General features: G+C 34.2%; 1 protein-coding gene across 2 annotated transcripts in view; it reads right to left on the bottom strand.

Moving 5' to 3' along the window:
- Positions 1-16,457, bottom strand: part of LOC120350533 (limbic system-associated membrane protein-like) — a 330,692-nt gene that overhangs the window by 167,173 nt on the left and 147,062 nt on the right. The window lies entirely within an intron of this gene.

Raw genomic sequence — 16,457 nt, 5'->3', positions numbered from 1 at the left:
TCCTGAGGAATATACAATTTCTCCTATACTATAGCCTCTAGTACTTCCTTCTAGATAGTTCTTGGATTTTTAAGGTTGGCTAAATACTTTGAATTAATCATATATTACAAATTAATGTCAAAAACCATTCGAATTACATTAATTGAATTAAATTGAATGCGGTATTTGAATCATGAATCTCAACATAATGAAAATCCCAGTGAAGGAACAAGATATGAGCAGCTAGTGCAATTTTCTATCATACATCAATTATTGTTAATCTACAACATCGTAAATCATTAGAATCATATTAAATAATTGTACTCTGATAGAAACAAGTGTTCATTCCACACAGCAAGGATAATTTAAAATACGGTACCGTATTTGGAATGACAAGGTTGAAGGCTTTCAAACTCGATGATAGTTGATTAATAATTATTCTTGAATAATCTAAACAACTCGACTAATTCGTGAATGAAATAAGCTGGAGGAAGGCAAAGAGCCCGACTGGGTTTGCCGCAATTTGGACTGTGGCGCGGCGCGGCGTGGCGCGGTGTGTCTTTAATTGCTTCTCCACCATTGTTTGATCCGACTGTGAATAATGACAATGGGGTTTTTGGGAGAAGTATAGGAGAGGGGTCTGGTTGCTTGATTGAGACCGACAAATCGCTCTCGGGGAATATTGTATTTAATAAGGAAGCTCTAAATTAATGAAGACGAGCGTCCGCCACTGCGTCGCCTCCATGAATGATTCAGCCTTATTATTTGAGAAGCCAGAATAGAAAGCACCAAAGACGAAGGCCGAGTCAGCTCTCATCTTCGAGAAATAATACAAAACGACTCCACAGCACTCCAACAACAATGCTAATTGAAACAGTGATAATACATTTTTTATCGACTGGTAAAATCGTAAAAGTCAAACAGCATGCTGAATAAACATAGCGGTCGAAAATGATCGACTCATTTACATTGAGACTCCAGCTGCGTTGGCCACGAAAGAACAGCACTCGGCCCACGTCATATCAGCCGGCAATATGTTCTCCGACGTGAAGGTAAATAAAAACGTCCGATCGCTGAGCTGTAGTCCAGGCGTACAAGTTACGGAATGTCGTTATAGAATAGATGATGGAAAGAAGAAGATATAGAAATAGAGATCAGTCTTGAAAGGTATGAGGATAGAGAACGGAAGAGAAGGAATTTCATTGGCAGGCCGACATTTGAATACAATTAACGAATCATCATTGAAGCATACATAATGACGAGTGTATTTTGGACTGCGGTGGTCCTGATACCAATTCTGGCTTTGTTCCTTCACTCCTGCAGTCCCTCATCTGCACTTGTTCACGTGTTCAAATCATTAAAAATGAACCGCCGACAGAGACTTTGATAGGCGATTATTATTAATTGAATATTAGATAAATCACTTGTTCTCATTAGTGACACAGCTTATATGTGATTGTTCAATAGTTTCATCGATATTCTGCAATGCCATTCTTGTATTGTTGAATAAATGAATCAAAGTAAGATCGAACTTCTGGATAATAAGATTTATTCGATTGTTCAAATTGAATTTTAAGCGCTCTTCAAACAAAATTTACTGGATGATCCATGATGAAACAGTACAAACTTATCAGATGACAAATAGTAAGGAACAATGCCACTTCAATATTGAAGTTTCAATGTTAAAGATTAGTATATTATAATCAAGCAATTAGACTCCTTATACTAGAATTCAATTCTACTGAATTCATACTAGAATCTCAAAATCACCGGACATCCCATGCAAAACTGTTCTGGATAAAAGAGGAGCAAGAAGATTCAAAATCGATCAACATGCATTCTATTCTGTTATCCAGATTGATTTCAATCCCACAACAATGAAAGTAAAACCTAGTAGGAAGTGAGAGTGCATGGGCCTGGAAGCGAATCTTATATGGTAAGTGACAAACTGTATTGCAACTGATTCAATATCATAACAATGGAGAGAAACAAAAATGAAATATAAATTGATAATGAAAATAATGGACTGGACTCCGTTCAGTCCGATCATTGTTATATTCACAATGGGGAGTCAAGTGATATTCGATGTTCGGTCTGAACCATCGATGAGAATTGGAACAAAAAATTCTGACCTCTACAGCTGATTGACGAGATGTCTATCAATGTCCTTAGTTCTCAACAATAATCATTGGTTGATGACAATGATAAACCTAATTGTTTTCTTATGGTATGAAACAATGTGATATAATAATATTAATTCGAAAGTGATTATAATCAGCATGTTAGGGAGATTATGCATTCAAAATAATAAATATATAATAACTAGCAGGTAACCCGTGCTTTGCACTAGGGAAAATTTGATGTTATAGAGTGTAATCTCCTTATGTCCAGGTAACATTAAAAACGAAATAATTTGTTATTATTATGTTCAAAATTACGTGGATAATCTTCATGAGAGTTGAAAATAATATAATAATTTACAAAATGATAACAAGTAATTGTTGAAAATTTACAAACAAAATGAGTCTAATAGGTCTTGAACCCGCAACTTTTGACCACGCGCGCAACTATGCTATGGAGTCACTTTGAGTAAGGCCTGTTTGATTGGGCTACTATAGTTACATAAACTTTGAATCAAATTGAAAAAAATTGTTGGAATTACTTGATTGGAATTAATCTATTAATAGCAATAATAATGAGCCTAATTGGAATCAATTGATTGATAGCATCTATATAATAAGAGATAGTAGGGTTGTGTTTGTTCGTTTGTTCGTGTGTTCGTTTGTTCGTTTGTTCGCATCAAAACATGACAACTTGTGGATTGCATCATACCGGAAAAACGGGAATGATTTAGATCTCCAAATTTTGCACATAGATTCTGAAAATATCAATCTCGTGCACCTCGAAGCCCAAATTTCAATTTTCCTTCTAGATTTTTCAGAATTAATGTTCAAAGTTCATTAATGGTACATACGATTTCATGAAAAATAACCAAATCATATGATCGAATTAAAAAAGGAACATTAGCTGTTCTATCATTGCTTTCTACCTGATACCACTCAACCTCAATAATATTTTTTGATAATTGATAAATATTTTTTATAATAATGATAATATTTTTATTATGAATATAATAATCGCTGTGGCTACAGTTACGGTAACCGTAGCTCGTATCGAGTTCCGGTAAACATTTGCGCAGGCGCGGCTACCGCTATTTATTTATTTATTTATTTGTTTATACATGTCATAGGCCATTACAAGAAAAGCATGGACAATTTTCATACAAAAATCAGTCAATAAAAACATAACTTAATCTAGCAATACAAGTTCTTATTTCCAAACAATGCATTATATTAAGATGACAAAAGTAACTATGACTATGATGAAGCATTGTGGTGATGATGAACTATTTACATGTGCATTGTGGTGCTTGTGGTTTTTGGTCACATGGTTATGATTTCTAAGTAACTAACTAACTTCATTATTAACTAACTTATTTCTAACTAACTTCATTGAAACGATAGGTTATCATAACCATGTGACCAAAAACCATCAACACCACAATGCACATGTAAATAGCGTTAGCCGCGCCTGCGCAAATGTTTACCGGAACGCGAATGGAGTTACGGTTACCGTAACTGTAGCCACAGCGTATAATAATAGTATTGTTTTGATGATTAATGAATATTTTCATTTTCACAAACTCTGTATAATAATATGGTGAATGTGGAACAGCTGCATCAAAGAAATTATCCCAAAAAAACGTGTTTAGAAAAAACATATGGCCAGTTGAACGTAGGTCTGTTAAATATGGACATTAATGCCGATTAACAAATCAGCGTTAGTTTTACGGATTCATTTCTGTTCCACAAAGATCGGTTAGTTTTTAATCCCGATTGAGTTTTCCAGTTAAGCAAGATTTTAACGGTTTCACAATCCGGCAACACTGTAGTTTAACCGACAGATGTTATTATTCTGAACCTTAGAACAGTTATAGAATTATTATTCTATATTTTATATTATTATTCTATAACGAGTTCTAAAATTTATATTATTATTCAATAACTTATTCTATTATTCTATAACTGGTGCAAGTTCTGAACAAATGGCACAAAAGTGAGGTTATGTTATTGAAGCGGTGACTATAATATTATTACGCATGCCCCATGAAAATGTTCTGTCTGTCGCCAGTGTTGTGCTATTGCAGACGAACCAGATTGAAAACTAACCTCAAAAAAAATCAGAATCCAATTTTGAATGCTAATATTAGCTAAATACACTTTTTTATTTCATTAACAGATGGAATTCATTCATATGTTTAGCTTATACTCTGAATTCTATAGTTTTACTACCAAAAACTAATTGGAACACAGCTATCAGTTTAGGTACCTAATCTGCGTTGGTTGGATTTAATCCCCCATGAATTGCCTGTTTAAATTTTCTCACATCAAGTAGTTTAACCGGTGTTATTTTTCGATGTTTACCTTTGTGCAACCAAATTCTCTTTATTTCAGGTAATCGCCGTTAAAATGGTGGCATTTGATTAGAATTTATATTTTTTCTACATCGGTTAGTTTAATCGGCGTTATCGCTTGAAATTTCTGTTTTGTGCAAACAAAATACATCGGTTAGCGCTAATCTCGATTGAAGTATAGCATTTCATCATGATTAAACGTTTACCGACGTACGTGCTGGGGGATAGTTTTGAAACTTCGTTTTCCTGATGCAATGAATAGGCCTACACGTGGCATGGATTATTAATTTTTCAGCTAGAACAGTTTTTTGAGACAAAGTGCTAAATAAACTTCTACATTTTCATCAATGCTGTATCGGCAATATGAAGACGCATGCAGTTAATAGAGGTGTTGATATTTACATCAAGAAATTATTCCCTTCCATTTTTATTCAATTAAAATTTCAAAATTATTCGAGCCCTGATTGAATGACTGACTCACTGAACAGTCTGTCGAAAATTTTAACATTGGAATGAGGGCTATTTTGGCTAGCTGAGCAAAAAAATAAGGTCCTATGCACCTTTTCGTTATATCTTCAAATGAAAAATGAGTTTTGTGGGTTGTCAAAACTCCCTCTGAAAGGGAAACTATTCAACTTATTCTATATTTTGATAAAATAACTATAATCATCCATCCATCTATCATCTTCTATACTATGATAAAGGAAAGAACTGGATTATGCACGTATACACGTGTAAAGTGTAGGAAAATTCTGTTTGACGCATCATCACATCTGAACTACTGGACTGATTTACTTGAAATGTTGCAAATAAATTCTTAATCAACCGAGGATTCTTATATGCCTATTTTCAATTCTAGATTTCATCACGTCAAGTTTTCAGTTTGTCAAGTTTTAAAACATACCCTTGCGAAGCACGGGTTACCTGCTGGTTGATAATAAGCCTATGTCCATCTTCGGTAGTTTCACAATCTTTCTGCAGAATTCCAAGTTAGAGCAATTCCAAGATGTTCAGTAGTCGAGACATGATGATGTATTTACTATCCCGTACATGATGTAAGACGATTCTTCACTTTATAAAATGACTATCAGGGCACCCGTGCTTCGCTACGGGAATTGGAAGAAGAAATTATTTTTGTGAAACATTTACAATCTAAATCCTATCAAAATTGTTATAATTGTTTTTGAGATTAGGCCACAACTTGGCATGAAAACTATTGAGTCAAATCATTTGAATAATTAATCGATGTGTTGGAAGTGCTCTGTAGAATAGTAGTCCAATTGCAGCGAATTTTGTAGAATATTGGGCGGGGCTTAAGAGTCGACCTTGACTTTATTCATTGGCAATAATATTTCCCGTTGATAGTTATCAAATTAGCAGTGATCATGTTATTTTTGGTTTTGCTTGATGCAATTTAAGATTAAATTCCAAATTAAGTTGATCCGGAATTTGATGACTATGGTATCCCATGGATCTCTTGCTTATTCTGGAATTTTTGGCATAGCCTCTCGCGTACTTTTCGTTTCACTTATCCAAAAGTGTAAAAGCAGCCAATTCACTGATTCTTTCCTCCCTGGAAGTCCATTCTTACATGAGAGTTAATTCATAATAGTTAGTATAACATTTATTGTGGCTGATTTCTCATGTCCTAAACTTTACTATCATAAAGATTAAAGTGGGATCATTTTAATGTGAATTTGCATAAATCTGAATAGAGTTTATTCAATCACTTCGATTATTGACTACCATTATAAGATTTCTTCCTTTCGTTAGAGCCGTTTTTAAAGTACGTCCGACATACATACAACCCATATCCACAAACACACATATTCAAACAGAGATTGCTTGCTTAGTATAATTGACTTCAATTATCATGATTTCATTCAATGAGAGCTTATTTTACATAATAATAACAACTGGTATAAAAAGCAAAAATGCCAAACATGATTGAAATTGAAACAGTAGCGATCATCAACATTAATATTTTCATCTGATCTAAAGTCACCAAATTATAGTACGATTCACATGAATGGGTCAACATTGTTTGAATGGGGAGCATTGATGCTGTCTGTCGGATATACAAACAAAATTAGTCTTGATAGAATAGGATCAATTGATGGAAGCAACTCCCGTCATAAAAGTTTTATGAAAGATAAAAATTATAATACCAGGAATAGCTCTGATTGAAGCAGCAGTGCCCAATCAATTTGTTCTCGATGGATGAATTCCAACTAGTTCTTCAACTTGGTGCCAACCCAATGAAGTCATCTCAACTTAAGCCAACCTGACAAAATTATCAATTTAGTTACCAGTTAACAACAGTTTCGAAGAGGTACTCTCTCTAGATTATAGTTCAGTTCTATAGTAACATATGATATGGACATTTTCAATCATAATTAAAAGATTGGGAGAAAAAGAATATACATGCTAAAAGACGAACTTAAAACCCTTAAAAACCACCCTTAGAGTTGAAACCCTTATCGCCAAAAGATTTCTTAGTGAGCACCTAGGACGTATAAGGAAGCTATATTCCAAGTTTTGTTGCAATCCATCCAGTAGTTTTCCAAAAAACGTGATCAGTGAGTGAGTCAGTGAGATGAGAATTTTATAAGTTTAGATTATATATTAAGCATGATTATATTAGTATTGGTCTTCTGTATATTTTCTCCAACGATTTAAGTAGTAACAAAGGGAATAGGATAACAAATTCATATTCTCATTCTCATTGATAATCAGATAAAGATGATGAAACTGATTGTTATCTTACGAGAAGATTCAATAAGATATAGCAATCCAAAATCACTCATTATTCTATACTACTAAAGTTAATAGAATGTAACAATAATCCTATTTTAATTCTCTTTGACATCATATCAGATCGAACTTACCAGTTGACCATGATAAAATACTTATTTAAGATAGAAGAGTGAAGTCAGGATTGAGTAAGGGAACTCGGAGATGATAATATTCATGAAGTGTGAAAAATAACGGATGTGATAGCTCTATTCATCTCCAGACTTTGTAAATCACCAAGCCTATTTATTTCTATGCATAGGGTAGGAAGAGGATAAGGAGTCACGAAGATTCCATAACCTCAAATCGGCGTATTAGTAAGAAAGAAGATAATTTGAATATGAGAGAGTAGTTAAGTTTTAGTACATTAGACAGAAACTGAGCAGCAAGAAAAAACAGGGTTGAATCAACAAAATACTTCTACTTAATCCATGAAATAAATAGATTTTCTTCTTCAATAATATGAACGAATTTGATCTGGACATATTAATTGAATATAGTTGAATCCCTAACAGTTTTTCCTTCCGAGTAACTTGATCTCCTAATACGATTCCCATTGAGAGGGCTTTCAACTCCTAACTGATTATTGTCAAGTAGCTCATAAGGGTATGCGACAAAAGACTTTCACAAAATGACGTCACAAGCATAATTAATCTCAATTGTCGTAATAAGGCTGTCTGTAGTTGATGATTTTCGGACCCTTTTCTGTAATTTCCAAGTCTTCATTCTCAGCACTTGTGTGGTTGACCCTGGTTGATCTGGATATGGCAATGCTTCAATGAAAATTATTCAAGTTCAAGGCTTTCTCACCAAAATTAAGCCGGAGAAGATATTAGCTTTACATTGTATTGAGCTTAATTGGATTCGAAAAAACTCACACCACTAACACAACTACATGAATGTAACTGATATATTCCAAATCTCTTGAAAATGTTGTCAAAATGATTAAAGATTGATTCTGATAAAGGATTTAAAAGGATGAATCAAGTCAGGATATTTTTAGGATGAACTTGAAAGTAAATGTTTTCGAATCAACTCATTTCTACATTCCATGAGCGTTTTTCCTTAACAAATTTTCCTATGGGTATTGAATAGAAATGTTGATATTAGAATTAATTAAACAGATTGAGCAGATTTGATGATAATTCGCTGTCAAAACAAAACCATGAACCTTGGAATAGACGGAAAGACTCGGATCAACTTGACATAATATGTCTTCATTATGATGATATGTCTTTATATAATATGTCATTATATAATTGTAGTATATTTTTTCCATAAACTAGTCATTCTATACATCAATCTGAAAGGTTTTACACCACAGGAATACGGAAATCTCTCGATCTTAATCCTACTTTTACTCTTGAAGGTATGGACTCTATCAAGAATAAGGATTCAGGCAGCTCTTTGCGCAAGGTAACTGTTATTAGGAGGAGACCCGGGGGGCATTCTGCTAATTAAGACTCATTTATTAAAAATGAAAACTTGCTCATGGAGTTCTTTTTCTGAATCCATCTTTGCATGAAGCTCTCACTCCAGACAAGGCTTCTCCCATTTTCCGTAGCAGAATTCTCTTCTCTCCACCACAAGATTTTCCATTTTGCAACATTCCCTATCCATTAATGTTCTCCGACTATCATTGCTGTCGACATCGCTGGTCTTCATCTTTCTTTTGAAAGTTCAGCAGAGAAATGAAGCAGAGTAACGCTCCAATTTATCTTGGCAGCTAATTATGATTTTCCATCAGATGAATCATGAGAATAATAATTACTCAGAACAGTAATAGTGCAGTAGCGTTTTATTCAAGAAAATATGAATGTTGTTCGTCAAACATTTTCCATTGTTGGCAGCCCAGAACAAAGCAGGAAAAAATGATGCAGTGTCGCACATAAAAAACCACCGTTACCTGTTACAATCATTACCAGTTACCAGTTGAAATATTCATTTCAAATTAGTTGAGGAGATTTTTGATGATTATTAAATTTTTATTTCTACATATTTCCATACACAGTCCGGTTACTTAAGGGATTTCGTGGGCACTTCGTAAAGATGGAAACAAACCTTAATATTCCGATTCTAGGGTACCTTAGGATATCTGAACCACTTCATGCGCATTTGGGGGTAGCGACTGGGCCGCGTAATGGCCAATTCAAAATGGCGGATCCAGCATTAATTAAAACGGTCATAGAATGGTTAACATCCATGATAGAGACCTCTGGTAAACGCGAATCGAATCACAATGAACTATTCTAGCAAGTTTGTTATCACACATTTCCACCTGAAACATGATTTTAACCTACAAAAATGAACTTTTTCAAAATCATTCAATTTTTACGAGTTTTTTCTGAATAATTACTTCCAATGACAATTTTTGGATATAAAAAGCCAAACAGAACTTCTTTGAAATAGAATTTATGATCCATTCCTGTTTGTTTCAAGCTTTTATCACCTTTTGTTCTGGAGTTAGGATTTTTTTATGATGTCATTCTAGCCGCTGAGACAATTAGCTATCATTAAAGCTGAACTATAAAATCGATTTTTTCACGACTACTTCATGATAAAGACCTGGAAATAGTCTCAATCTCTTTGTTACAACCAGCCAAATAAGAATATTGATGAGAAAGCAACGAATATATTTTTCATAATTGATAAATTCAAGATGGCGGTCATAACTGATAAATTCTTTTATATCGATTTCTATTCAGTTATAGTGAGAGATATCACTAAAAGTCTATTCTGTATATTTCCTTTTCACCATCAGCAATATTTTCATCATCCATCATCACTATAGGCTTCAATTTTCACTGACAGGATTCTATGTACTTCATATCAATTTCTAAAATGATGATCAACCATTAAGAATTAGCGACTCACATAACTGATGTTCACATTTTCTTCGTGAGAGCCGATTTTCGAATTAAACTGTAGCTTGTCTTTTAACAACTCACACCCTTCATTGGCAGACTATATTGGTGGCGCCCAACTTCATCGATTTCGAATCACGTTGACCAGTTAATGAAGCAGAAATTGTGTGCAATGGTCTAATGGTCAGCCCTTGAAAGTCTGAGTGCAAGATGAGATACAAGATATAAAGCACTGGGAACAATACGAATGTTAAGCTCGCTCTTGACTTTCCGACCATTATTTTGGACAATGGTTCAAATGGTCCAGACAACAATAACAAACTCAACTTCCAAGATATCGGTAGCAAACACTGCAAGTGGGTTGCGATTATCACACTTTTCCGATTAAATTTATTTATCCCAACACAGGAAATTCCACCATCGAAGCTATACCGAAACGTACGTGCCACACATAATAGCAGCCAATAATATTAAGTGACCCCTCAAATTGTCTGATTTTTTTAGATATAACATTGTCAACAATTATCTGTAGAAGGAGAAGAAATGTTTTGTCTTCTGTAAAATACTATTACCGAAGTCAAATGTATCAATAATATATATATATATATATATATAAAATAAAATTGTCTGATTTTTTCAGATATAACATTGTCAACAATTATCTGTAGAAGGAGAAGAAATGTTTTGTCTTCTGTAAAATACTATTACCGAAGTCAAATGTATCAATAATATATATATATATATATATATATTATATATATATATAATATATATATATATATATATATATATATATATATATATATTGTACAAGTATTTCTGAGTAGAATCTGTTAACCTTGGTTGAATTTATTACACTAAGTTCAAATTTATTGAAATTGTAGAAAAATATGAAGTTGATTCTTACTTCATCAACTGCGAGCTTCATAACTGCAAATTTAAAGAGATTATTCACCTGTAACAAGAAAGAGTGTTAATTATTATATATATTATAATTTATTACTACAGACTCTGTATCTGTATCATCAACATGGAATTAGTAAAATTATTGAGTAACTACAAATGCAAAAATTGAAAAAAAAAATAGATCGAAAAGATGAATTTCATAATGTAGGAGGTCAAGGATCATAATGATGAAATGCTATGTCGTACTATTATTTCAGTTATAGAAATTGTTAGTTGAATTGAATGTTCAGCTGTAGCATTTCTGCATGACTTACACATTTTATCAGTATGATTCTCAAGTTCAAAATTTGAAACTCCTACCAACAAGTTCCTTATCCTATCAACAGAACCCTCTTCATCCAGGAAAGGTATGATTCTGCCAAAACCAGGGTAGTAACTAACCATGAGTCTCTAAATTTCCCTATTTCGAGAAATCAGTGTAGTGGTCCTTTCTTCAAGTGCACCTGGTTTATATTTCAATGACGCCAAGATTGTTTAAGCTCCAACAATTTGTTTTAATGGCTTCGGAATGAATTTCTAAATTATCCAAGATGAAAATCTGGTCGAGAAAGCCACACAATTCCCCGATCTCAGGAGAAGCACAAAGCGAACCGTAGAGTCTCCTTAATTGCCTTCGTCATCCATTAATGAGAGCGTAACCTGATGTTTGTTTCCACCTCCATCTTTCATGATCCGTCTCGTAATCATTATGGAGGCACAATGTTAAAACCCAGACTCTGTTCACTGAGGTCACAATGTGTTGGAGTTCAAGTTTCTCAACAAATGTGAACGGCGAAGATGTGAATAATGAAGAAAAAACGTGGTTTGTTATTCACTGTATCATTCAATGTCCATTCATTGATCATCCTTCAAATGAATATCATCTATATTGACTGTACAATCTGAGCTTCAAAAATGATAGAAAATTTTGTTGAGAAGTTTGATCGAGGAAAAGCGAAAAACGGAAAGCGAAATTGAGATTGCTAAGTCTCAATTACCTCCACCACAGGAACCAGCTTTATCCAGCTTTCATACTGAATGAATTAATTATGTAAATGATGGAGTCAATTGACTATTTTCGACCGTCTCAAATCCATGATACATAATAATTCGTGTTTGAAAAAATATACAATCTATAAAAATTTTAGTTTAAGTACACATTTTGGACACATAAATATGTGAATACTTGAATAATCAAGAATGTTCATACGGTATTTTGATAATTATATCTGTCAAGTAGGCAGTTGCGATGTTAGTGGAATTGCAAAGTATTTGATCAAACAAAAATAATAGTTTGTATCAAAATTTCTTAGCCTCAATCTTGTTGACCACTGCTTGAGCATTTCATAACATAGCAGGTGTGGTTCGCGGCCAGATCCATGCATTTCATAGCAAAATTGATATTGTTCCCAATGAATCCATCCGCCGCTTCCAAAGAGTTCACCATCACTAGCATTAAATATTGATCCTTTTATGGCAAATATTATAAATCACATTAAAAAAAAATATGACGGAAACATTTTTTCCAAGTCAATTTTTTTCCACGTAGATTACGCGGTACAGAGGATTTTTATTTTCAGATAAATCCTCTGTTTCTTATTTACACATTCTGAAGATCTAGCATCTAGAATCCTTCTATCATGAGCTTGTTCTCTCAATAACCATCTCAACTACAGTCTGATTTCCAAAGAAGAATTTCAAATAATGTCATTACTTGAGTTTTTCACTTGAATAACTGGAAAATGGGTATCTTGTCAAAAACCTCTGCATGCAATGCTGTTATACTGTTATAATGTTGTATGGTGTACCATACGATAAGTGAACCTTTCCTTAAGGAAACTATTTGAAGGTTTCATGCGGCTGAATCGATCTTATTGTTCAGAGTATACGTGATAGAATCTCCCTTGCGAAGACCCTCACCCTTACCAGTTTTCAATAAGCCATAGCAGATATGAGCATAGCAACTTTGGGTGAACCTGCAGTTATCTTTAATGAATCGCCCTGGCTATCTACTCGGATTTATCGCAGTCATTATTTCGAGAAATCCCTTAACGATGTCTGTAGCTAATCACGGATCAAAGATTAATGCTTTAATTTCTGTTCGGAACCTTAATTACGTCTGAGATTAGCTTCGTGCATTATTGAGATTGTAATTTGATATTTTCCATCGTAATTACGCTTTTTAGAGCAGTTTTTCGAGGAAAAATTCCCCGTTTTCTTGTTTACACTGTTATGCTTGTCCTAATTAAGTTGTTCTAAGCTCCACCAGGAATTATTATGAATCACTCAAAAAAGTTACAATCTTATTACGTCACTATCCAAAGTCATAGCTGCTCTTCAACGATATTCGGCCGGTGGTGTCATAAAATAATAGACGGTGAGGGGGGTTGAATATTATGGGGCAGAGTTGTTTATGCCTGTGCTAACGACCCCCGCAGCTAAGTCTCAATTACCTCCACCACAGGAACCAGCTTTATCCAGCTTTCATACTACTTTATAAGCTGAGAGATCAGTCTTCATGCCCTGAACTCAAGATGCCTCTCCACATTCCGTTCCAAATAGAAGCGAAAATCTCCAACATAACTAATCATCTCTAAGCTAGAATTCAAGGTTTTCAAATCTCTCTCAATAATCCCAAAAATTCAGATGAATGGTAATTTTCAAGCGAGTCTAATCATGTGGCCATATTTTACTTGAAAGTAGTTACTTAATAATTAATTGATTTCTAAAAAAATACGCCTTTCAGTCTCACACTCGTACTAACTGAAATAAAGCAGCTCCAATTTTTCCCAAATATTCCTGATAGACATACAATTTTATCCGTTTTATTCATTCCAGAAATGATATTTTGTTGTTATCTCTCAATCAATCAACAGATGTTTAATGATTGTGATTTTCACTGAGATGCAGGAAATAACGCAGGAAATTAAAATCTCTCCATGCCATCCAATCCATCTAACACACCCGAAAATGTTACTCAATTTTTAACACAAAGAAAAACAATAATTCAGTGTCAATATTCTTTGAAGCATGGCAAATTCATCTGATTATTTTCCATTAAAGATTCATTTTTGGATGCTTCTTCTCATTGTCAATGAATGACGACTATTGGAGAATAACTTGGCTATTATCACGCAATGTCTTTTTCAAAATCATAATGGAATTTTAATTTGATTTATGACGATATCATGAGACTCATTCATTCGTGGTTCTTCAATAATAGTGTTATGTTATAAAATATCAAAAATATTATTAGGCTACCAGAATAACTAACTCATCCAGCTCCCTTCAGCTTCCTTATTATTCATTTCCAAAAAAAATAATAAATAATCTCATTTTAAATTCTCAATAAATAAACCAAAGAGTTTTTCAAAACACAAGTCAATTTCAACTTCCTTCTATATTCTAATCTTGAAAGAACGCATAGTGCACTGTGCATTATTATAATAGTGTAAGCTCATTTTTTCGTTCATTACCTCTGGGACTTTTCCACCGGTCATTGTTCCTTCCGAACGCTGAAGAATGTTGATTAAACCATTACTCATAGCGCTTTTTCGGGTCGATTGAGGGTGTTTCACGTGAGGCGCGCTCGCTTGCATGCGCGTGCGAGAGTCGATCGTGCGGTTAACACTGTTCACAGTGGTCAGCCGAGGCCGCAGAAGACCCTGGTTTCCGTCTCACAGTGTCTTTACCTTACCCACACACCACACCAAACCACTACTCTCTCACACCTTCACTCTCACTCATTCGCTCTCTCTCTCAAAACAGTGACTCGTGACCCAGTCGTCACGCAGATCCTATCACTTAGATTAAACTATCAGCTACGAACCGCATTCTTCTTCTTTCTTTGTTAATCTTTCATTCCTCACTATCTTCATCTTTCTTTCGCTCACATCCTTTCTTTCCTGGACTCCCGTACTCTAGCTGCCGATCCGATAATAATTCACCTCCTGCCACAAAAAGAACAACAACAACCGACTCCAGTAAAGATCCCCTGATGACCAATACCGCTCTTCAATCTTCCAGGAGTTTCTCAGCAGATAGCATTCTTCTTCTCCTCCTCGCATTGTTTTTGTACATCATTACTGTTTCGTTTCAAGACAAATAATACTGTGAAGAATGAATTGTGATGAGACTGATCAATAATATTGTTGATTAAAGTTAAAATTATTGTGAAATTCTGCTCCAGAGAGGACACAGATAACACATAAAAATGATTGTAAACTTTAAGGTTAGGAACGAGTGCGTTGAAATGTTAGGTTATGTTCATATTATTTATACTGCTATGCGATAGCATAGGCGGTGGCAGAAGCAGTATATTAGCAGAAGGAATATATAGTAAAAATATTTGATTTGAAAAGTAATTCCTTGAACTGGTAGGTTGACGATCTACAAAGTAGCCGATATTGGAACTACAATCTTGTGAATTGTTGCTGTCTCAAGGTACAATAAAATAACAAAAATAATAAATTGAATTCAGTGCCAATATGCCAATATGCAGTTCAATGTGAATCTGCTCATTATAATCAATGCTGTCACCGAGATCAAGCAGAGATTCAAAATTTGGAATAAATTCACTCACTAGATAACGACCAGAATACTTAAAATCTAGTACCTGTCTTACAGTTGGAGGCGATATTAAATCGCACAAGACAACAAACCAAATGGCAACTCCATTATGGTCTCTGACAAATACTATGGTTTATAATACGGCACTGACTTGAACCAAGATAGTAGATGTTTCGAGTACCGAGTCTAATATGGATGCTGTCTATGCGATTAAATACCTCCCCTTGAAGCATTAGTCGGTTATAACTGCTGGATCCAATACACCTCGATGTGGTAGGTTGATGGCAGTCGATCTGATTTGAGTTTTGAGGATATCTCCAATAAAATGTTATATTAATTGATGTGAATATCGACTACCATCTACCACCAAATGGAATAATGCTCTAATACTAATTATTATGATATTCAATAATATCTGACTACTAAAAGCAAGTTGTGTCTTTCACGATTGATATGTGTCAGTTGAGAAAGAACGGATTCGAAGGTGTAATGAAATAAATTCAGAGAAGTAAATGGACAATATAAAAATATATTACTGAAATCAAATAGCGAAAAGTTGAATTTACAGATAAATTGGTTAGACGAAATGTATATAAGGACTGAAGTACGGCGTGAATATTAAATTTTACTTATTAAGTAGGACTTATTCATATAATTTTCGGTACCCTTAAATCTACAGTCATGACTTTTCTCAAATGACGAATTCTTACGCTGTATAATTTTCGCAGAATATTTGGGATCCCCTTTGAGATATTCGAATAACTTACGTAGCCTTTTGTTTCTGTTTTGGTAGTTGAAATATATTCGGACGTAGAATATTTCGTACAGGCTGG

The sequence above is a fragment of the Nilaparvata lugens genome, chromosome 3 (genome assembly GCF_014356525.2).
Source record: "Nilaparvata lugens isolate BPH chromosome 3, ASM1435652v1, whole genome shotgun sequence".
Taxonomy (NCBI): Eukaryota; Metazoa; Arthropoda; class Insecta; order Hemiptera; family Delphacidae; genus Nilaparvata; species Nilaparvata lugens.
Note: the sequence above shows the minus strand (reverse complement) of the source record. Positions and strands in the feature narration are given on the sequence as shown.